Source organism: Dromiciops gliroides, chromosome 5 (genome assembly GCF_019393635.1).
Source record: "Dromiciops gliroides isolate mDroGli1 chromosome 5, mDroGli1.pri, whole genome shotgun sequence".
Classification (NCBI taxonomy): Eukaryota; Metazoa; Chordata; class Mammalia; order Microbiotheria; family Microbiotheriidae; genus Dromiciops; species Dromiciops gliroides.
In genome coordinates this window covers 6,772,313-6,796,364 of record NC_057865.1, presented here as the reverse complement: position 1 = coordinate 6,796,364, position 24,052 = coordinate 6,772,313, and the positions used below count along the sequence as shown (strand labels likewise).

Genomic DNA, 24,052 nt, shown 5'->3' with positions numbered 1-24,052 from the left:
TTTGTATTCATTCATCTTTTGTCAGAGTGTCAATATGTAACTTGAAATCTCACCTCTTTGAAGGCAACGGCTATTTCCCTTTTCTCTGATATGCTCAGGCTTAGCACAGGGCCTGGTACAAACTAAGCACTTGGTAAGTGGTCCTTGAATTCAGTTATGTGATTATAACAAAGCAGAAAAGAATCAGAAACACTGAACAATATTGTAGAATGCCAGGGTCTGCTGGGACAGAGATAGAGCTGCTAGATGTGCTCCTATCATAACTAACTACCAGTTTATAAGTGAGCTTTTGGAGGAAGATCCTTCTGTAACTTAGGGATCTGCAGTATTTCCTTCACCCAGTTTCCCTTGGGCAGACCAAGGTGACAAGAGGGAGAGGAACACAGTAGGTAACTAAATGGAATTAAAACCTAGTGATGTCTCCAATACCCCTCTGCCCACTCCTGGCCAAGCAGACTCCAAGAGCAATTATGTCACCCTCTGATACCAAAGCCAGGTGAAAAGATCCAGGAGCTGAGCAGGGGGTCACCAACTGCCCAACTTGAATTCTTCTGGTGAGATGGAAGACTCTCCATGCCATATAAGCTGCTCTCCCACCGTGTCCTAAATTCCTTCATGCTTTGCCATCAGCCCTACTTCTGCACCCACCAGATCCCCCAGCACTGGCATCTGATCTGCTAATGTGCCCTAAGAATGTACCCTTTGATACATCTTTGATATTAGCCCCCTGCCCTAATTTTAGGATTTCTGGGCCTTTCCAGCTACCCTTTATCTAGAGTCTCTAATACCATTGTCTTTCCCAATAAGAGATAGAACTTCCTGTTCTCAACACAGTACTGTTCTTGGGAGGTAACAGACCCTGCCCATTCCTTCATTCACTGGCTCATAGCAACTTCTTAATTAATGCTTCTTGAATTGACTGCTTGGGGATGGGATGTTCTAGGACATGAACCCTTCTGGTCTGGAAATAGATGTTCCCAATGGACACTCCATCTGTCCTGGAAGGTTTTAAAGAATTAGAACATACACAGACCAGTGAAAAGACCTATGTGAAGTGCTTGGCAAACCTTAAAATGCCACACAAATGGTGGCCCATGGTATTTCTACCCTTAATGTCCAAACTAGCCTGACCCTGGATAAACCTCTCTGAGATGGCTAACCCCATCTTCTTAGACGTTCTTCACTAGGGAGTGCCAGAGTGCACAGAGAACCTAGCCTAAAGTCGGGAAGACCAGAGTTCAAATCTGACTCAGACACTAGAAAGCCATTTAGCTTCTATTTACCTCAGTTTTCTCGACTGTCAAATTTGGAGAATAACAGAACCTATTTCCCAGGGTTGTTGTGAAAATCAAATGAGATCTCATTTGTAAAATGCTTAGCATAGTGCCTGGTATATATGTTCCTTATAAATATTACCTATGACTATCATTTGTTATTATTATTGAATGAACATAATTCCCACCTTGTAGATGGACTGGCAAACCAGAAGCAGTTATGACTGTGGGTTTCATTGTAATTGAATATTTATGCTTAAGGAGGCACTATGTGCTGAGTTCATCACCACCACTTGTCTTACCTGGTCAGTGGTGGTCCTTCTTATGCAAGAGGCTGGGACAGGCAATCCAAAGGCTAGACTGGACGATGTTCTGAACACAAAAGATTCACCAGAACACCTGATTGCTACAGACTGAGCTTAACTAGACCAGCCCTTTGGAGACTAACACAGAGTGTAACACAATGTCTCATACATAGTAGGTTATTAATAAATTCTTATTGAATGAATACAAGAGTTCTCCCCACCTGTTAGAAAGGCCAAGCAAGCTGCTCCTGGCATTACTCCCAAGGGTCTTATTTTTTTATATGAAATAAACAATGTAGGAGGGCAGCAAGGTGGCACAGTGGATAAGGCACCAGCCCTGGATTCAGGAGGACCTGAGTTCAAATCTGACCTCAGACACTTGACACTTACTAGCTGTGTGACCCTGGGCAAGTCACTTAACCCTCATTGCCCTGAAAAGAAAGAAAGAAAGAGAGAGAGAGAGAGAGAGAGAGAGAGAGAGAGAGAGAGAGAGAGAGAGAGAGAGGAAGGAAGGAAGGAAGGAAGGAAGGAAGGAAGGAAGGAAGAAAGAAAGAAAGAAAGAAAGAAAGAAAGAAAGAAAGAAAGAAAGAAAGAAAGAAAGAAAGAAAGAAAGGAAGGAAGGAAGGAAGGAAGGAAGAAAGAAAGAAAGAAAGAAAGAAAGAAAGAAAGAAAGAAAGAAAGAAAGAAAGAAAGAAAGAAAGAAAGAAAGAAAGAAAGAAAGAAGGAAGGAAGGAAGAGAAAAGAAACAATGTAGTTCTGACTAAATTCCTTTTGATCGGTTCTAAATAACTGGAATGAAAAGCAAATGATGAAAATGCAAGAATTTTCTATGGTCAAGATATACCCACCATTTCCTCCATATTTTCATCCATTTGTTGTGACAATAATGTTTGTTTTTAAGGGTGGTGAAAGAGTGAGAGAATGATCCAGACTTGTGATTCAGTGTAGATTAATGGCTTCTCCAAGTAGAGCTGTGACTCATTTTCAGTTTTCCAGGGCACTTGGAAGTTAAGTGACTTACTCAAGGTCATAAATCAGAAATGGGACCTGAAGCCAGGTCTCCTTGACTCCAAAGCCAGCCCTCAAACTACTAGATTGATCCACCTCTCCATCAGCTGTAAATATCTGAAATCCAGTGTTAGTATGGAGTGTAAAGTTGGCTAGCTAATACCACTTTCTTCTCCTCCCTACCCTTTTGTTTTTGGAGATTTAATCAACTGTGCCTTGTAATAATAATTAGTTCACTTTTAGATAAGGGACAATATAATGGTCTTTCTGAACCACATGATCTTCTTCTTTAATGATTTTTGTAGTCAATGTTGAACAAAAGTGAAGAATATAATCTGAATCGCTCAGAGACCCCAATTTGGAAAATCACCCATATTTGGTCAGAAGTTTGCCTCTCTTCCCTGCTTTAGATATGTGTTTATCTCTGTGTCACCTTTATGATTGAGGAAAAAACCCGGGATTCTAGAAACACCAGAGTAAAGAAATGGGTAAGATATGTAACAGTGTCTATTAATGAATCATCACAGGGAAGGGAAGGAAAGTTGGAGAAGACCAAACTTCTTCTAGGAACTTACCTGAGACTTTGAAGACAAGGGTTCACCTGGTAGCTACAACCCACGTTTTCTTCTCTGAGTTGCCAGTGGCCCTCCTTGATCACTCCTTTCTCTGTCATGGTTCAACTTCACTGTTTCTTTCTCCTTCTTCCTACTGTCTTCTGTTGTACATTCTTCCTGAATTACCTTTTGAATTCCCTTCTTCCTGGGTTTCTCTTTAAATATCTATGTGTGTCTTTTTAAGAATTCCAGGGTATGACTCAACTCTGCCTTTGAGCTCATTGGTGAAGATAATACCAAGCCTCCCTCAAGGCTAAGAGAGAATGTTTACTTCTTTGAACTACATATTCCAGGATGCTGAGAAGTTCTCAAACTTCTTTAACATTGTGTTTTTGCCTTCATTTTGTGGAACATGTTCCATTCCTTGTAAATTAAACATTCGAATACTTCCAGAGAAGCTTAGCATTACCTGGGACTTTGCAGAATGAAATGTGGATGGTTATGTCATAGTGTGAGCAATGCTAGCTGCCTCCTTCCTTTCATTGGAGAAGCGGGGACAACAGAAATGGAATGTTGCCTACTTCTTCACATGCATATAGTCAATGTGGTAGCTGTATTTTCTTAATTGTTGTTTTTGTTTTGTTTTGCTTATTACTGTGATATTAATTTTTGTTGTGGTTCAACACTTCACTTGTGTCTGACACTTCATCATTTCATTTGGGGTTTTCTTGGCAAAGATACTAGAGGGGTTTGTTATTCCTTCAGTTACATTTGGGGAAATTGGCAAATAAGGTTAAATGATTTACCCAGGGTCACACAGCTAATGAGTAGTAGTTTTCCTGACTCCAGGTCCAGTGGTCTATCCATTCTGCCAACAAAAGTTACCAATTAGGTGGTAACTTCTAAAAATATATGTTAATAGGACAAAAGATGAGAAAAGGGGAGGGTATGAAGCCCACAGCTTTCCCAATCAAAGGTCACATCCATGGAGGCCCATTTCTAACAAAGCTCCCATTCTTGCACCTCTCCGGTACTGGTAGGAATGGCAGGAGTGTTGACATTCAGGGTACTAGGGATGCTCAGGTTTGTTTTCTGGCTAAGTGCCAGAGGCAGAATCGGATCACTGGAAGCCATGTTGCTCTTTGTGCTGCTTAGGTTTTTACTGATTTTCACAAAGGAGGCAGTCAACCCCCCCAGCCTCACTTGAGCCCTGGTCTATTGTTGAATGGGTGGAAAGAGACTGCTTTGAAGAGCAAGCCATGTCTGGGTGACAGTAATTATGAGCCCAATGCATTGTGGGAGAACTGTAGGCATCTGTGGGAGTGCATGTGTATGGGTACACCCCCAAAGCTGTTGTCAAACCATTTCTATTGGATTCAGTGTCTTTTATTAGAGATGTGTGTGAGTATGTTTTTTTTCCCCAAAAACAGTCCTGAATTGAAACTCCCAATCACAACAGATGATCCCCAATGCTTCCTACTCCCAGCTGCAGGGTTAAAGTAATGAGCAGTCCATTTCTCAAATTAATTCCCAGCATGCTGCAGTGGGCAGAGTCTGACGTTGCCAGAGAATGTCAAGTAACAACTTAGCCTTTGTCCGACAATGCTGTTAGCCCCTGCTCCACTTCCTCCAAATTGAGGAAATGATCAATAAGACCAGCTGCAGCTGTTCCTACTCCTGCTGTTGACACACCAATCCTATTCCTTTGCAAGGGGAGAGTGGAAAGACAGAGAAAGAGACAGAGAGAGGGAGTGAGAGAGACAGACAGAGACAGAGGGAGAAAAGGAGAGACAAAGGAAAGGAAAGGAAGAGAGACACCAAGAGTGGGAGATAGATTGAGCACTCAAAAAGGGCCCTGTATTCTATGGAAATGGGGAGTCACAGAGTTTAAGAAATAGTAAATCATATCTTCCAAGCCAAAAATAATTGCTCAATTGCTCTCTCTCTCTCTCTCTCTCTCTCTCTCTCTCTCTCTCTCTCTCTCTCTCTCTCTCTCTCTCTCTCTCTCTCTCTCTCTGCTTTTCCTCCTCCTCCTTCTCCCCTTTTCCTCTCTTAAAACTCCCCCAAGCCCATTGAAGTCTTCCTATAGAGTAGATTGTTCAGTATTGTTGTTGTTTGTTGTTCAGTTGTGTCACTCGTTTCTAATTCTCCACGACCCCATTTGGGTTTTTCTTGGCAAAGATGCTCAAGTCAGTCGCCATCTCTTTCTCCAGGTCATTTTCCAGCTTGAGGAGCTAAGGCAAAGAGGGTGCAGTGACTTGCCCAGGGTCACATGGCTCGGAAGTCTCTAAGGCCAGATTTGAGCTCAGTAACAGGGCTCTCTTCACTGTGCCATCTCTCTACCCATGCCCAGACACCAGAACACTTAGCAAATACTTTTAAAATGAAAAACTCTTTCCTAGCCTGAAGAGGCAAAATTGTTTCCTTACAGAAGCCAGAAATGGTGGACGTTGATTTGGACTCAGAGCCCTGGGTTCCAAATCTGGTTCTACTACTCACCATCTTGCTTGTGCTGCAGCTCCAATACTCCCTGGGGGCCACTCTCTCCTCTGCTCTCTCTGGGCCCTTCTCCCTGTCTGTTCCTTCTCAGAATTCTTGCTGGCTAGCCACCATTTCACATGCCCCCAGACCGTGCTCGTCCTGCAAAGCTCAGTTCTGCACCTTGTCTGATCTCATCTGTCCCATACATTCATAGACTCATAAGGTCATAGGTTCAGAGCTGGAAGGGATGTTAGAGTCCTCAAGTTCAGCTTCCTCATTTTATAGATGACAAATAAGGAAACTGAGACCACGATGGTTAAGTGAGTTGTCCAGGCTCCTATGGCTGGTAAGAGTATGAAAGGTAGGAATTGAACCCATGTCTTTTGAATTTCAAACATAGCTCCATACTACCCCTTGCTACTTTTCTAAGCATATACATGGGCCAGGATTCCAACCTGGGCAAGGGATCCTGAATCCCTCATAGACAACCATAACTAGCTCTGCACATTCCCATTTCCACATTATGGTCCATGCTCTACTTGATGTCAATTTAATCTTCCTAAAGTTCGGCTCTGACCACATCAAGCCCCTAACTAGGCAATAAACCCCAGTGGTTCCCTGTCACATTCAGGACCAAATATAAAATCTGTTTTGCATCAAAGCTTTCCATAGCCTGCCTTTCCCCCACCTTTCCAGTCTTCTTCCACCATTGACACTGCTCAATAACACCCTCAGTCTCCCCACTCTGAGTCCTTGGAGTGCTACTTCCCCTGTCTGAGATGCCCTCTCTCCCACCTCATCTCTCCCACCTCATCTCTCCCTCCTATATTCCCTGACTGTCAAGTCCCAACTAAAATGACATCTCCGACAGGAAGCTGTGCCCACCCCCTCTAAATTCTCATGCTTGCCCTCTTTTAATTATCCCATTTGTCCTTTATATAGTTTGTTTGTACATAGTAGTCGGGATGTCATCCTCCCCCCCACATTAGATCCTGAAATCCATGAGGGCAAGGACTGCAGCTGAAAAAATCCTTATACTCTTTAGGGGGCAGAAGGAATGTCTCTTATTGGATCTCATTTCTACTAACATAATCCTACTCATTTCTGACAAAACATTTCCTGATCCCATGAGTATTCACCAATCTCTACCCCCTTCAGGAATGTAGGATTTATTAATCTACATACATAGTCTCCACCATAACCCCCAGGAGAGTCTGGGACGTGGAGTCATGAAGACCCAAGTTCAAAGCTTTCCTCATACAATGACAATTTCTGTGACCCTGAGCAAGTGACTGAAACTTTTTCATCCCCAGTTTCCTCATATATAAAATAGGGATAATAACATACCTTAAGTCACAGGGTTGTTGTGAGGATAAAAAGAAATGATATTTGTAAAGTGCTTTGTAAACTTCAAAGTGGTATATAGATGCAAGTCATTTTTGTAACAAGAGAAAATATTTGTTTTATTCAATAGCTCCAATACCTTGCTCACACAACATATGTAAGAAGTATTCCTTGTCTAATATACTTAGATGACCTTGGAAAATATCACCTCCTCGCTTTGGGCTCATCTCCTTATGGGTAAAAGGAGGGTGATGAACTTGATGCCCTCAGGAATCCCTTCCAGCTCTATCACTCCATGATCCTTTGGTCCCTGGGACCTAGCCCTGTGCCTTTCACATATTGAAAAACTTGATGGACCTTTGTTGGGTTGGATTGGAATCTGCTGAGATCTTTCTCTTCTAACTTGGAGGGGACATCAGCATAGGTTAGAAAGGGGAGTCTTCACAGTCTTCCCTCAGTCAGATGCTTAGAGCAGGCATTTTGTACATGACTTGGAAAAAATTCCCCGAACATCAGACAAGTCCTTTGTAAGATGAATGGAGATACAGAGACATAGGCAAAAGGCAAATAGGACTGAGCTTGAGATGTGTGGGTCATTCCTCTACCTTGTTTTCATCAATGGAGCTGAGGCTGATCACCTGACATTGTCTTTAAGTGAGTGGGCAGTTGTTCCCTCACTCAGATCTTAGGGTGACCTGAATTGCTTTGGAATAGATCAAAATATTAGATTGTTAGTTCTCTACCCCCCTCAGTATTGGCTACCTGGATAGCCAACACATAATCTTTCCACAGAGAAAATACCCATGACAACTAAATTAAACTCAAGTTATGGATTAATCAAAGAATTATGCAAATAAATCATTGCTTTTGTTTAAAAAAACCTACCTTTTCCGATTCTTCACATTAGTTTTTGAATGTTCTGCTGTTATCCTCTAATTTTAATATTCAACATGACACTTAAAAATAATGTTTTAAGTCATGACAGGGGAGAATATTGACTTTGCTTATATATAACCTCCTTAACATGCACATACGAGATGGTGTTTCATATGAGGTCAGAAACTAATGGAAGAATATAGGTTTAAATCTAAGACACAAGAAAAGATGACTAACCTGGAATTACATATTTGTAATAGCATCCCACACCTCCAATTCGACCATTTATAATGGTTTCTGATATACTTCTGTCTACTATAGGTGGATTTATTTATGCTTCTTTTACTTCTCTTGTACCTTGTTGGGGCTGGGAAAGAATATTTATGCTGGGATCAGACCTGTTCTTAATCCCCATATCTTGGTAAGTCTGGCAATAATTTGACCTTCAGATGTTTTAAATTAGAAAGATAGAGGAGAGTTCATCAGTGACTTGAGGGGAGGGAGACAGAAAGAAACTTGTAGCTGCTAGTGAGTCTGGTATTTTTGCCCCATTAAGAAATTAATTCAAAGTGTAGTCTTCTGCAGAGAGGTGTTTTCTTTGATGAAATGGGAACCTTTTGTAGGCATTGAACTGAAAGAGCCAACGACTCCAGAAGGTTAAGGCTAATGATGGGGCAGACTGGACACATAAGGACCTCACACACACACACACACACACACACACACACACACACACACACACACACACACTCCTCCCTTTCTCTAGATCCTCCTCATGACTATTGTCAGCTGCTACTCCCTAAGTCTGTCCTGCAGTGAACTGGCTTAGGGAAAGAACCGCTTCGACCAGTGACTGGTTCTTTGGACCATTCATTGGGAGTAAGGGGGAGAACAAGGACTAACGTGCCTCTTGCCTACTCCGTGTTGGCCCTAACTTCTTCCATCTACAAGCTCACTCCTCTTACTTCTCCCTCTCCTGAACATGCCCCCTCCCAGCTCTGAGGGGGCCCGCAGTGTCTCTCCAGGCCCCAGGAGGGGAGAATTTGTGCTCTTTGAATGGTTGGCACCTTGGCCAGCATGTCAAAGCTAGCCCATGACAGAAGCAGGATTCAAAGCCAGGTTTCCCCTGACTCCAGGTCCAGAGCTCACTTTTGCCTCTTTGCCGAGCAATGATGATTATTGTAATGCTGGCCTCTTTGCCACACTCATGGTGGGAGGCTGAGAATGAGAGACAGTGGACCCTGGCTTGAGATCCATGACTCTGTGAAGAAACCCAGGGGAAGCCACAGTACATATGACTTCAACTGCGGTCACTAAGTCACTTTGTTCCCACTGCATCCCTCTAATGGGGAAACCCTCCAGATTTCTGGGCAGGAAGGAGTCAATCAGAAGTTAAGGGTCTTCTCCCCTCCCCTTATTTCTTAAATCCTTGGCCTTTAAAACAACTCCCCCCCACCCCCATCCCTGAGGCAATTCTTGCCCAGACTTAAGTGATATTGTTATAATGCTTTAGGGTTTGCAAGGCACTCTGTGCTCATCATTTCTGGGATGTTTAGAACAACCCAGGCAGTAGGTCTTACAAGTATTATGAAATCCATTTCTGCAAACGAGGAAAGGAGACCCAGAGAATTTACGTGGCTTCCTCAGAATGGCCATACAATAAGTTGGCAGCCGGGATTTGAATCCAGTTTTCTCCAGGTGTCAGTTGAATGTTCTCTCTTCTCCAGCCCCCACCTTGTTAAGCGAATAGAAAAGTTAGAGCAGCCCAAAGCCTACATGGTCGAGCTGCATGTTTAGAAAAAAGAATAAAAGTAATTTATAAAAAAAGTTTGTTGTAGATACTGTTGCCTGGTGGAGGCAGACCTCAGGCAAGGGAGCTATCTTCCTTTGTCACCCAAATTTCGGGCTTTGGAGTCACACGCATGAACCAAGGTTTCTGTGACTGGGAGGAAGGGTGAACCCAAGCTTTCAAACTCAGGGGCAGATTTCTTTTAGACCTTTAGCTTTGCTTGGTCTGGCAAGAGATGAAGAGTTGGCCACATGCTTTCTGTGTTTGTGAGACTGGATGATATAGAAACGCCCCTTATTGCTGGGAGAATCAGCCCCTGCCTTGCAAACCTTGTGGCTCTTCTTCTTGTCATGGTGACAAGGTAGCAGATAGAAGAATCTCAGGACATCAAAGACCAGGTCCCTTATCTGACAGACATGGAAACTGAGGTCCAGAGGGAACTAGCATTTTGTCAAGGTCACACAGCTCAGCTCAGGTTTCCATCAACTCCCTACAGACCACTGATGAGACCACTGATGCATCCTGGCGATGCTAAAGCTTTTCATGAATGGGACCATTTGATTATGATTTCCCCTCTTCCCAGTGTATTAAAAGATTATTCTAATAACAATAGCTAATTAAATCAGCTAGCGCTGAAATGGGCTTTAGGGCTTGCAAGAGGCTGTACCCATGTCTGCAATGTGTCCCTGTGAAGGAGGTGCTGTCATCATCTCCATTTTACAAATGAGGAAACTGAGGCTGTAAGATGTTAAGTGACATAGCCGGGGTGACACATACAACTAGTATATCTACTGGCATGCAATGAGGAGGATGGTGGGGAAAGAGTCCTGAACTGGGAGGCATAGTGGGACCTGAGTTCAAATGGTGACTTTGCCACTGAATAACAGCATGACCTTGGGCAAGTCTCTGCTTCAACTTCCTCACATATAGAGTGAAGGGGCTAGCCTAAAGACCTGTTAGGCCCCTTTTAGTTCTAAATCCAATTCTGTTATACTGTGGAGAATACCACATGATGATACACTCAAGAATATCTAACACCACTGTGTAGGAGTTGGACTCTACAATGTGCCTCATCCTTACCACATTCAGACCCACCTCCCCATAGAGAGAAAAGGGTACTCCTCCTCCTCCCTTCCTCCTCCTCCCTTCTCTCCACTTTTCCTCCTCCTCTGTCTCCCCTTCTTCCTCCTCCACCTCCTCCTCCCCTTCCTTTTCTTCCTCCTCCTCCTCCCCCTCCTCTTCCACATCCTTCTCCTCCCCCTGCTCCTTCTCCTTTTCTTCTTCTTCCTCCTCCTTGATGCAAAGAGCAATTCAGGCAGCAGCATCAAGGCTAGTAGTTAGCTGTCCTTGAACAGACAAAGGCAATCTCTCTAGTCTCTCATATCAGGGCCAAGAAAGAGCAAGGAATTTCCCTCCCTCCTAGGAGGCTGGGCTGCCCCCTTTCCTTCAGTGCCTGCCCAGCCAGATGCCTCTTCTCCAGGCTGGGCTGTGGACAGCGCCTTTGGAGCTCCGGTACTCCTCTGAGATGGGCAGATGTGAGCAGTGGAGATGATTCCCCTTGCACCTGGCCCTGGAGGTGTGAACCCTGCCAGTTCAGTCCCCCCAACACAGATGTTCATGTTGTCCCAATTTGTCTCCAGCCCGTTTGGGCGCTGCTCAGATTTGCCACTGCTCACATAAATACTGTAATCCAAAGACCACCCATTTATTAGTGCACCTGCATCTTCAACAGGGCTGCTTCCTCCTTTCATCCTTTTCAATGTCTGCTCAACATTAAAAAAAAAAAAAGAAGGCGTGGGGTGGGGGGAAGCACAAAAATCCCCAACACACACAAAGACATATCCTTGTTAAGGGCAGATGACTGACTTTCTGTAAGTTGCCAGAGCATAAAATAAATTAATAATGAAAGACCTTTGGAAATAAAATGCAAAATATTAAACTAGTTCTTGGTGAGTTTCTGGCTCCCAACAAAGGGATTGGTGACATTTTGCTTCTTTGGGAGAGGGGGAGGCAGTAGCTTGGATGGGAAGATGGGACAGGACATGAGGTCTTCCTAGGTGTCAAGAAGCACAGTGGGGTTCAGTGGCCTCTGAATATAAGCACAAGAAAACACTCACTTGTACATGCATGTGTACACACACACACACACACACACACACACACACACACACACACACACACACACACACACACACACACACACACACACACACACAGAGGCCTCCTCGGCCCTACCAAACCAACTTCTCTATGTCCCAGGTGATCCTCCACAACCACACAGGCACGAGGGGTCGATAGGACTCCATGTTATTTCTGAACTTCATTGATATAACATTCTAGACATGAACTAAGCAGAAGGAGAATACCAGCATTATGACCTGCTCATTTGCCAATATCATATGGCGACAGAAATCCTTATCATGTTGGCTGTTATTCCCATCCCTCTTTTGCAGGCTGCTTAGCTTGTGCCTGAACTCCAGCCACTGTTCTCCTCTACCGCCCCACCCCCATCTTGGACTCTCCCCCTGGACTCCTGGCTCCACTGGGTGAACATTCACCTTTTCTTACCTAGAACCAGGGACCCACTATTTCCAGGACATCTCTGCCCCAGCAGATGAACGTTTCCCCTCCCCCTTGACATTGCCTAGTTCTTCTGGTGGAGTCATCTTTCCTCCATTAGAATATAAGCTCTCCTGGCAGGGGCTTGTTTGCTTGCATGTATGTGATTGTATCGGCAGGACTTCAACAAAGTGCCTAGCACTGAAGGAACATAGAATGAATGAGTGAATGAATGAATCAGCAAATGAAGGAAGGAAGGAAGCATTTATTATTTACTATGTGCCAAGCACTGTGCTAAATATTAGTTCTATCAATGCACAAGTAAAACAGCCCCACTTCTCCTATCATCTATCCATCTATCCATCTATCCATCTATCCATCCATCTATCTATCTATCTATCTATCTATCTATCTATCTATCTATCTATCTATCTATCTATCTATCCATCCATCCATCTTTCCTATCTATCCAGGACAAAATGACATTTGCCTCCGCACCACACCATGGATTCACAATGACTTTTCAGCCCATTCAAATCATCAGACCTTTGTTTTTCAGACCAATTGCTAAGGTCACATCAAGAATGGAACCCTAGGAAATGACCAAGGTTTGGGCTCAGAATACCTGGCTTGGAATTTGGAACCCTCTACTTCCTAGCTGTATGACCAGGGACAAACCTTAGTTTCTTCATCTACAAAATCAGCATGTTGGACTAGTGTCCACAGACAAGCCCATGGTGTCCTTGTTTCTGCTTCCCACCCCTGGGTTTTCTGAGGACCAAGATGACCATTCAAGAGCACCCCCAAAACCAAGGCAGCTAGGTGGCACAGTGGATAAAGCACTGGCCCTGGATTCAAGGAGATCTGATTTCAAATCAGGCCTCAGACACTTGACACTTACTAGCTGTGTCATCCTGGGCAAATCACTTATCCCCACTGACTCACCCAAAAAAAAGATCACACCAAGACCTGCAAACCTGGAGCCTGTTCTGATGTCAGAGCCTGTGTCTTACTCTCACACAGGACAGTTCTCTCCCACAAAAGTGCTATATGTAGACACCATTTAACTTGGCAGAATTCCAAAGTGCAATCATGGCTGATTATCTTCTTCCCTTATTAAGGGATCTGCCTCTTTAGGATTTTTCCAGTTTCATTTTTTTTTTCATAAATAGGGTCCACTGGGAGGGCTGATTAACTTGATAAGTCCCTGTTGGGGGAGGGGTGGAGCAAGAACAAGCCCAGCAGGCATCTGGACCCAAGACGGACACTTCTTAATGACTCGCGTTCATAGGATCTCACGGTCATGGGGACCTAGATTTAAGGCCAGAGAAACCTTGGAAGTCATCTAGTCCATTCACTTCATCTTGCCATGAAGAAAACAGTCTCAGAGGGCTAAAGTAATTTGGTCTTGGTTGGTTTTTCTCTTTCGGTCACGTCCAGTTCTTCCTAACTCCATTTGAAGTTTTCCTGGCAAAGGAACTAGAGTGGTTTGCCATTTCCTTCTGTTGCTCATTTTACAGATGAGGAAACTGAGGCAAAGAGGGTTCAGTGACTTGCCCAGGGTTACACAGCTAGTGTCTGAGGCCAGATTTGAACTCAAGAACATGAGTTCCTGACTCTAGACCTAGTGCTCTGTGCACCATGTCACCACGTAGCTTTCCTTGTGCTGGCAAGATTTGAACCCAAGTCCCCTGATGTCCTGTCCAGTCTTGGACAAAACACCCTTCTAAGGATTGACAAGACTTCCTGCCAGGGAGGAAACGTTATTTCACTTCCTCTGAATTCTGGTTCCCCTGGACTCCTAGAGGTTTTGAAGTCCTGCCCTGCCAATTTCCACAGCTATGCATCAACATGGCCAGTCGCCACCTATCTCCCCCATAGGAAGACTGTTCACAGACTCACTCATCTGCTAGATAAGGATCTTGTCCCCCCAGGCCCACCTCAGGCTCTTCATCCTTCTTAAAGCACTCTGCTTTAATCTCTTTGAATGCATCTCATCTTATCTTGTATCACACTTGTGACCCTGGGAGATTTTACATTTTCTAAAGGAAACAAGGGAAGGAGGCAAAGAACCTTCACTAACTGTTTACTATGTGCTATGCACAGATACAAATACAAGCAAAAAGAAAGACTGTCCCAGACCTCTAGGAACTTACATTCTAACTGAGGAAGCTGAAAAAGGGTGGGAGGTAGGAGGAAAGTGAAGTCTGACCAGAGCTGTGCCCTTCCCCCAAATGGATGTGCCAGAAGGAACTCATCAAGAGGGAAAGGGGCCAGGTACAGTAGATAGCTTTTCTCTGGTGTCAAGGCACCAGGGGCTGAGGTGCATTCTGGGGTGAAAAGCAACTAAAGCACGGTCCAAAACCCAGAGAGTCATGGGCATATTTGCAAGGAGAATCAAACTTGTCTGGCCTGAGCCCTTCAGGTCAATGGAGGTCCAGGGAGGGTCTCAGCAATGGGACGAGGCCAGAGGTAGAGAGGGATACCTCTGGAGGCAGGAGGCCTTCAGATGTTTACTGGAAGGTTCAAGGCTTCTACAAGCAGGAACTGTAGTTTTTCATCTCCAACGCATGAAGTAGACTCTTGTCTATAATCAGTTAATCAATAAGCCTTTTGATGCTTCTGAGAATGCACTAAGCCCTGAGTTCCAAAGAATAAAAGTGGCACATTCACACAGCTGGTGATGGGAGGCTGAATGAGGGGACAGAAGAGGATGAATTGAATGCATGTACAACATTGGGCAAGTTATTGGATGTCTGGTGAATGAAAGCAAGGACTTGAGATGACACCAAGGGGGTAAATCTAGGTAACTGAAGGATGGTGGTGCTGCTGACACAGAGAACCAGAGACACTTGGAAGAAGGGTAAAGCCGGGGTAGGAGGGCATGATGTATGAGTTCTTTTTTGGATGATTGAATTGGCAATGTCTTGGGAACATGCAGTTCTAAATGTTTAATAGGTGGTTTGTTATAATATAATCCCTAGCGTTTCCATAAGACCTTAAAGTTTACAAGCCATTTCACTCATGGTATCTCTTTTGGCCCTTAGACAACTCTGTGATGGGGACATTTTTACTATTCCCATTTTACCAATAAGGAAACTGAGACTGAGAAAGTTAAATGCCTTAGAGGTGTGTCATTAGATAGAATGCTGGCCTTAGAATCAGGAAAATCTGAGTTCAAATCCAGTTTCAGACATGTACAAGCCTGGTGACCTTGGGAAAGTTATTTAATTACTGCCTGCCTCATCTGTAAAATTGGGAAATAATAGCACCTACCTCACAGAGGTGTTGACAAGACAGTATTTGAGATAATGGGACAATATTGTAAAAAGCATCAGCACAGCATGTAACACAGAGTGGGTGCTATGTAAATGTTCCCCCCCTTCCCTTCTCACTTGACCAGGGTTACCAAGCTAGTAATTTCTTATGGAAGATTTGAATTCATGACTTTCTGACTTTAGGTTTAACACTTTGTCCACTGTGCCCTCCTAGTGGCCCTACTTACTTTACTTTGTTACTAGAGCTCAGGAGAGAGACTGGGACTGGCTCTATAGCTTTGAGTCACCAAGACAGAGAGGACAGTTAGCCCCATGGGAGTTTAAGAGAGCACTAGGTGAGACAATATAAAGAAAGAAGAAAACCCAAACATAACCTCGGGGGACACCCACATTTAGTGGCCTTGACTTATATATGATCCAACAAAGGGGACAGGAAGGAGTGATCAGAAGAGGGAGCATCCAAGGGTCAGGGCTCAAGAGCTGGGGCAAACCCCAAAAACCATCATCAAGAGAGTGGAAGGTCATGAAAATTCATCAAGGAAAGAGTCTCCAGGAGGAGATCCGTGATGTCACAGACTTCAGAGAGGTCAAGAAGGATGGAAACTGAGAAAAAACCATTGGATTTGGTGATTAAGAGATTACTGGTTATTTTGGAGGGAGCAGGGTCAGTTAGGGATGAGGACAGAAGTCAGACTTCAGAGAGTCTCTAGAAAGTAGTACCAGAAAAGAGGTAGCTCACCTTTATAGAGTGCTTTAAGGTTTGCAAAGCACTCGGAATCTGCTTTTGCATTTGATAAAAGCAAGTGCATAAAACCAATGTAAACAGCTTTTCTGATGCATCCACAAGTATTGGATCCATGCTCCTTGATTTTGTTTTAACTGTTTGGCAAAGACTATAATGCATTCTGTTTTGGACCTGTGTGTTTCACATGCCCATGTGACAGCCAGGTGAAGGATGAAGTCCAACTGTATCATAGGAGTGGTGAGAAAAATAACTCCAACTCTGGAGCCAGAGAAATGAAATTTCAATAATCCCTGACTCACCACAGGCTGACTGAGTGACCCTAAGCAATCTACGAAACTTCCCTGGACCTCAGTTGCCTAAATTGTTCAATGAGGGCATTTCATTAGATGATGTATAATGTCCCTTCCAGGTTTGGATGTTGGATCCAATGACTGACCCTTAGCAGATTTAACAAAGCTCATGTTTGTTGATCAGAGACACATGTTGGAGACCTCTTTCTTTGACTTGGTTTACTCTAATTGACTAGAAATATGTAATTGGCTGGTTTGTCCACTTGTACCTTCTCTGGACCTTGTTTTATATACAATTCCTTCATCCCTTCTTCAATAGTAGGAAGAGAATTGGCAAATATATGTGTACCCAGATAAATGATTTTGCCTATGACTAACTCATAAAGTAAATATGTATGGAAGGATACAAATCACATTTTCTCGATATCCTTTCACGTGGGAACTGAAAAACCCAGGGGTAGTACCAAATGATTCATTTTTGGATGCTGTTTTCTCTCTTTCCTCATGTCTCTCTTATCTGCCTTTTTCATCTATTTTCCAGCCTCTCTCTCTCTGGCCATGTCGATCTTTTTTCTTCCTCCTTTTCTGGCCCCCTGTTTTCTTCCCTCCTCCCCCTTTTTAACTGCTGTTCTTTTTAATACCGACCCTCCAGCAGAGAATATTCCCACATCTGTTGATTTTTCACGTTGTACACATTTGCACCTTTTTCTTAATGTTGCCTGAATCACTTAATTGTCGAAGAGAGAGTTCATTTTAATGTAAATCTTACAGTATTACATGAGTGAATGTATGAAAATAACTTGGAACAGTTTAAATTGGGCAGGATTCTGCCTTCATCATAATATGCTTCTTCAGCATTAAAATAAACTTGCAACACATGCTGAAAAAAGTGTGTAAGAAGTAAGTGCCTTTCACTTGGAGCCTTATGTGAAAGAAATGGGAGATCATTTAATAGGATTCAGGAATCAGGAACTAATCCCACCAACTGACAATGTGATTGCACGATTAGCATCACATAATGGCAGGCTAAGTACCTGGATGACTTGGTCTCCTTTTTCTAGCTTCAAAACAAGAAGCATATTACGGAGTAATTGGTGGAGGAATTATTTAAGATAGAAAACACTTGGCAGGCAGTTAGATAATACATTTACCCCATTGTTCCAAAGTAGATCCCAATTTATTTGTGCCATTTAAGCTGACATTGGAAAGGGTTTGGAATGAATTCCCACTGTGAGCTTGGGATTTCCAAGCAGCCGTGACTCTGCTTCTCCATCCCTGGTGAGGCCCGAGAAGAATCAGGCATGGCTGCCAAAGTTCTCCCAAATGCTAGGAGCTCCTGGATGAATGCTGCCTGGGCAAACTCATGGCCTCATCAAGAGGAGCATTCGGCAAGTCCTTGGTTTGGTGGAAAGAGAAAACCAGATTCTCACCAAATCCCACCTTTGCCTCTTCTTACCCCCGTTGGCGATTTACTGAATATCCTTGGTCCTTCTTCATTTATAGAATGAAGGGATTGGGATGGATGGTCCCTGAGATTCCTGCTAAATCTAACATTATTGGATTCCAGGACAGCAAGATAGTGATTATAATTCAAGAGGTATTTTTAAGCACATATGATGTGCCGGTCAATGTGCTAGGCACATGGCTACATGAAGGCAAAGACCAAAAACAGAAACAAACCCCCACACAGCCCTTGACTAAAAAGGGCTTACATTCTAATGGAGAAAGAGATAATGAGCCAATCACTTAATCAGTCTTTAGGAAGCACCTACTCTGCACCAGACCTAGGGCAGTCAGGTGATACACGAGTGGGCAGCCTAAAGTCAAGAAGATTCTTCCTTAGTACAAATCTGGCCTCAGATGCTGACTAGCTATGAGACCCTCGGCTAGTCACTTAATTAACCCTGTTTGCCTCTGGTTCCACATCTGAAAAATGAGTTGGAGAAGGCAATGGTAAAGTGCTCCAGTGTCTTTGCCCAGAAAACCCCAAATGAAGTTACCAAGAGTCAGACACAACTAAAAATGACTGAACAACAGCACGAAGAATGCGCTGTCTGGCACTGGACTAGATCCTGAAGATGCAAAGAACAGTTTGAAATAGTTCCTGCATACAAGAAGCTTTTATTTTGGCCATAACATGTAGATGCATAGACCCAAATTATACCCAGAGTCAATATAGAGAAATTTGGGGGAAGGAACATCCCATAACTTACGGATCAGGTAAAGCTTGGCATGGGAGTAGGGGCCTGAGAAAAGCCTTGGAGGAAGCTAGGAATTCTCATGCCAGATATGGGTGGGGGCAGCCTTTGCAAAGTCCTAGAGGTTGGAGGTAAAAGGTCATGTACAAAATACAGTAAAGAGGAAAGTTGGAGTACCCACTAGTCCTCTAAAGCCAGGGTTATGAAGGTCCTCACAGAGAAGGGAGGAAAGATGGAGGAGAGGATGAAGAAAGAGCCCCCTCAAAAGCAGACACCTTTTGTGTCTTGGGCAGTGTATCCTCATTACTCAGTACAGAGCATTGGGCATTTCACCACCACCAGTCAAAATGATACTGATTTGGTGTCTGAGCAGCCTTCTTTCTGAATATGCCCACAGCATCTTAATGGCAGCCTTTGCCAGCCATGTAGATAAAGTATGGTAACATGAGGAACATGCTACAAAAATGGATGTGCTCCCATGCTTGTGCATATAAACACTCAACCACTATGGGGGAGAAGCTTCTCCTGCTGGGCATTCTGGAGAAGGCACCTTCCCCCTGCTTCCAGTAGCCTTCTGTCCTTTGGTCTCTACAGGCTCTCTTTCCTTAGTGCCTGGTGATGCAGTGAAGTCTTTTGAGGGGTGGCTGTTAGAGAAGTGAGTTTCTGTGATGCTGCCTTGTGACTCAAAACAAAACTGGCCTGTGAGAAGGAAGTGGATCAGCCTTAAGTTCCTCAGGAACCAAATATCCCTGAGTCAGACTTTCACATAGGACACATGGTTGGCCTCCCCAGGGAACCTACATCAACAAATTTCAAAATAAGAATCAATTCCAAGAAAAAAATATTTAAAATGTGAGTTACCTACATTTCTTCCCCTAGAACCATGTAATCCTGAAGTTGTTTCTTTTCCTTTGTACTTCCATTAGAAAATTAGAGAAAGGACTTGGAAAAGTCATATGTTTTGAATAAGGCACATTGTGCTTTCCTGCTTTTCCTCTTACCATTCTGTGCTCGGCATCTCAGAGTCCTTCACTGTGGTGTCATCCTCCTTCACATTCATTCTCTCTCTCTCTCTCTCTCTCTCTCTCTCTCTCTCTCTCTCTCTCTCTCTCTCTCTCTCTCACACACACACACACACACACACACACACACACACACCCCATTGTGGTCACCCCTTTAAAGTTCCTTTCATATCCTTTTTTATATCTTCATATCCTTTCCCTCAGGACATTGAGCAGGGCATATTTGTGGAAGGACCCCTAGATTTGAGGTAATCACAAACATCTTTCCAGATCTCATATCCAACACTTGCTATCTGTGTAACCTAGGGAAATGATTAATAAAACATTACTTATTAAGAACTATGTGCCAAGCACTGTGCTAGTCACTGAGGATCCAAGGAAAGGCAAAACTTAAAATGCTGTAAGTTCTTTCTTTGTCACCAAAGGTGGCATGGCATGGCAGATGGAGAAATGGACCCAAAGCCAACGAGACTTGAATGCAAAACCTGCCTAGATCCATAATGCTCATGTGACCAACTGAGTCTTCTCTCCTGTCAGCAGTCTAGGTCAGTGATATCAAACCAAGATAGAAATAGATCTCTGCAGGTACATATTGAATTGTTGTTTTTCTTCAATTGTTTTGGTCATGCTCAACTTTTCATGATCCCATTTGGGGTTTCTTGGCAAAGATCCTGGAGTGGTTTGCCATTTCCTTCTCAATTCTTTTTACAGATAAGTTAACTATGGCAACCAGGATAAGTACAGGTGTTTAAGGTCAGATGTGAACCTTAGTCTTCCTGACTCCAGCCCCACTGCTCTATCCACCTAGCCGCCTAACTGCTCCTGCACCACTTAGTTGCCTTATAGTAACTTTGAAAATCACAAATTACCATTATCCATGTTGTATTTTTAATTATCTTATTAAATATTTCCCAATTATATTAGACTTTGGTGGGGGGATGGAGTTTTCTTGTGGGCCTAACTTTGACACTTCTAGTCAGGTAATGCTCTAAGATTACAAATTGTAGAGAAGGTATTGAATTAGGTTGGTAAAGGGAGATTGATCCTTTGAGAGTTACTTGCACTCATGAAATCAAAGATCTAGTCCCTCTTACTAACTATGTCAAAGCTGCTGCTGATTCTGGAGAGTGCAATTTCAACAGAGATGTTGGATTGAGTGACTACCAGATTGCAAGCATAGATCTTGGTACACAAAATGTGACCAATGAGTGACCAAAACTACTGGAAGGACTTGACAATGTTAACCTCTGCCTTATCACTATAAAAGAAACCAGGAGATTCAAGAAGTCATAGCAGAAGGAGAGAATAGGGTTCAGTAGCCCATCTTAAGAACATGGCTTTTTCTTCTATCCAAAGCAAACAACAAGAATCTTCTCTGAGTCTTGTTCAGCTACTGTAGTGCTGATAATAAACACTTGTACAATGACCAGGATAGAGATGACCTTATGGCAGAAGATAAGAAGGCTGAGAAACTCTGTGAAGAACTATTGAAGATGCTTCAAATATGATCACTCTGTACTTTACTACTCAGACACATCTGTGCCAAAGTGGGCATGGGTAAAAATAATAAAAAGCATGGCTCAGGATTAAAAGTCAAAGTTTCATCTATATATCAAGAAGAAATAGAAAGCACTAGACATCACCTAACCCAAATAATAATAGTATTATTATGACAACAACTAGCATTTATATAGTGTCTACTATGTATTAGGCATTGTACTAAGTGCTTTACAAATATCATCTCATTTGATTCTCACAATAATTCTGGGAGGCACTATTATTATCCCCATTTTAGAGTTGAGAAAAGGGAAACAGAGGGAGGTAAACAACTTGTCCAAGGTCACCCAGCTAGAAAGTTTTATTTGATTTCAAATCTTTCTGACTCTAGTTACATTGCTTTATTCACTACGACACCTGGCTGTCGAAATAAAACAACTAAATATTGATATTGATTAAATTTGGACAGAGAGACAATGACTAGTGGATGTTGTTACTGATTCAGATATGTATAATCAAACCAATGATCAAAAATAATATCAAATTAGAAAAGAGCAAAAATTAAAAAATAACATATAATTAAAACAAGTTAAAACTAACTAAATTTCCATAAGCTATTAATGCTGGAGAATAGAGACAAGAACACTCATTAAGACAAACTATTATAATTTTGTAAGGCATTTCAACAAATATAAGTTAATTACCACATTGACAATGACAAAAAAAATTTAAAGCCTAAAAGCTGTCTTAGCCATCAAATACACAAGTTCTTTGCTAAGAAGGTAGATGTAGAAGATAAATGTGTTTGAATAATCTTGTAGGCTGGAAATTATAGAAGGTTATGGGTGGTGTCATCTCATAAACTGTTGTGAAACAATGGAGAAAAAAAGCAAGTTTACACAAAGTATTCTAAATAACTTAATTGGACATTGATTGAAAGACTAGAAGTATCAAATGATACATGTTTTCAAACATGGTCAAGGTATTGATTTATTTAACTTACTTTGTCATAAGAAGGAATTGTATGTGGTAATAGAAATAAATGCAAAGGAAAGAAGGAAGCAAGCATGCAAGGAAGCCAATAAAACTTCCCAAAATGCACAAATGAAAACAAAAAATAAGCTCAAATGAAGACGCAAAAAAACCCCTAATTTTCTTACTATTGGGCTAAAGTTAACATGCACGGAAAAGCTTTATGTAACAGAAATTTCCTAAATTAATCCTTCTCTTTGTTACTCTTTTTATGCTCAAATGTTCATTGATTGTTAATTTTCTATTTTAAAAAATGATTTTATGAAAAGACCAACTTAAGCTACATTATAATGAGTGAATTTTAGGAGAAAATTGGAAGGATAACAAATGTAAAGAATGAAAAATAACCTTTAAGAATGCCATGGCAAGTTTCTTTCAGGCAATAATAGTGGAGCCACCCCCTTTGAACTCTAACATTCCAGTCACTAATGTGTGACATGAGGAAGTAGACATGGCACTAAAACAAGAAGTATGGGAAGAGATGCTAGACTGCATGCAGATGTGTATCTTAGAAGAAACAAAAAGAAACTGTGAGTGTCTAGAGACATCAATCTCAAGATAACTGAAGAAGATGAGATGAGATGTCTTAGTGGACTTCACAAAACAGTCCAAAGAAGTTGAGGAAATCTTCATAACTATAGACCTTCAATGTCTGAAATATTTACAATGATAACCTGTACACACATTGAAGTCATGAGAGGTGGAAGAAAACAGAACTTATTTTGGAAAAGTTGTTTTCAAACAACAGTTTACATCTATATAGTCACTTAGTTGATTAGATTATGCAGAGGATTCAAAACCCCACTGATCAGTGATAATTAAAAATGTGAAAGGGAATGGGGCATTTTATTGCATAGAACAAAATAAAGGCTTCCTCAAAGTCATACAAGATTCTTTGAAGGATAGAAATACCTAATATCATTGGATAGTAATAATTATTAATATAAAGTAAGGCATGAAGCAAGGGGAGATAGGTACACCAAAGGGTATTGCCACTTTCTTTTTCTTTTTTTTTTCTTTTTTTGGCAGGGCAATTGGGGTTAAGTGACTTGCCCAGGGTCACACAGCTAATAAGTGTTAAGTGTCTGATGCCAGATTTGAACTCAGGTCCTCCTGAATCCAGGGCCAGTGTTCTATCCACTGTGCCACCTAGCTGCCCCTGGGATTGCCACTTTCATGAAGAATGTCCAGTGCAGGGCCCATATGGGAGAAAGATTTCTTTCAGATGACAAGTTCCTCCAGCTGCCTCTTTTAACCCCTGTCATGATGCCTACTGCCTCAAGATGTAGAACATTTTTCTAAGCTTCTAAATTGGGCTGCATGGGTCAGTAGAAATTATTAGGAACAATTTCCTAACTATTTGTATAGGAAAAGCAAAGTGGGGGCAGCTAGGTGGCACTGTAGATAAAATACTGGCTCTGGATTCAGAAGGACCTGAGTTCAAATCAAGCATCAAACACTTGACACTTACTAGCTGTGTGACCCTGGGCAAGTCACTTAACCCCAATTGCCTCACAAAAAAAACCAAAAAACCCAAGGTGTGTTAAGTATCCTTATGTCCACATTGCTCTATTTGATATTGAAAACTTACAGATCTCCTCCTTCAGTATACATATACATGTACACACATACATACAAACACACACAAATACGCACACGCACACACACACACACACACACACACACACCTTGGACAGACCCCACACATGGACAGTGCCATAGACCATTGATTGAATAGGAGTAGGAGAGTGGACTGGCATGCCTTTGGGAACTTGTGCAATGCTTTTATTGATTACAAAT

At 42.4% G+C, this 24,052-nt stretch overlaps 1 protein-coding gene across 6 annotated transcripts in view; it reads left to right on the top strand.

Moving 5' to 3' along the window:
• DGKB (diacylglycerol kinase beta) overlaps positions 1–24,052 on the top strand; it is a 692,138-nt gene that overhangs the window by 628,731 nt on the left and 39,355 nt on the right. The window lies entirely within an intron of this gene.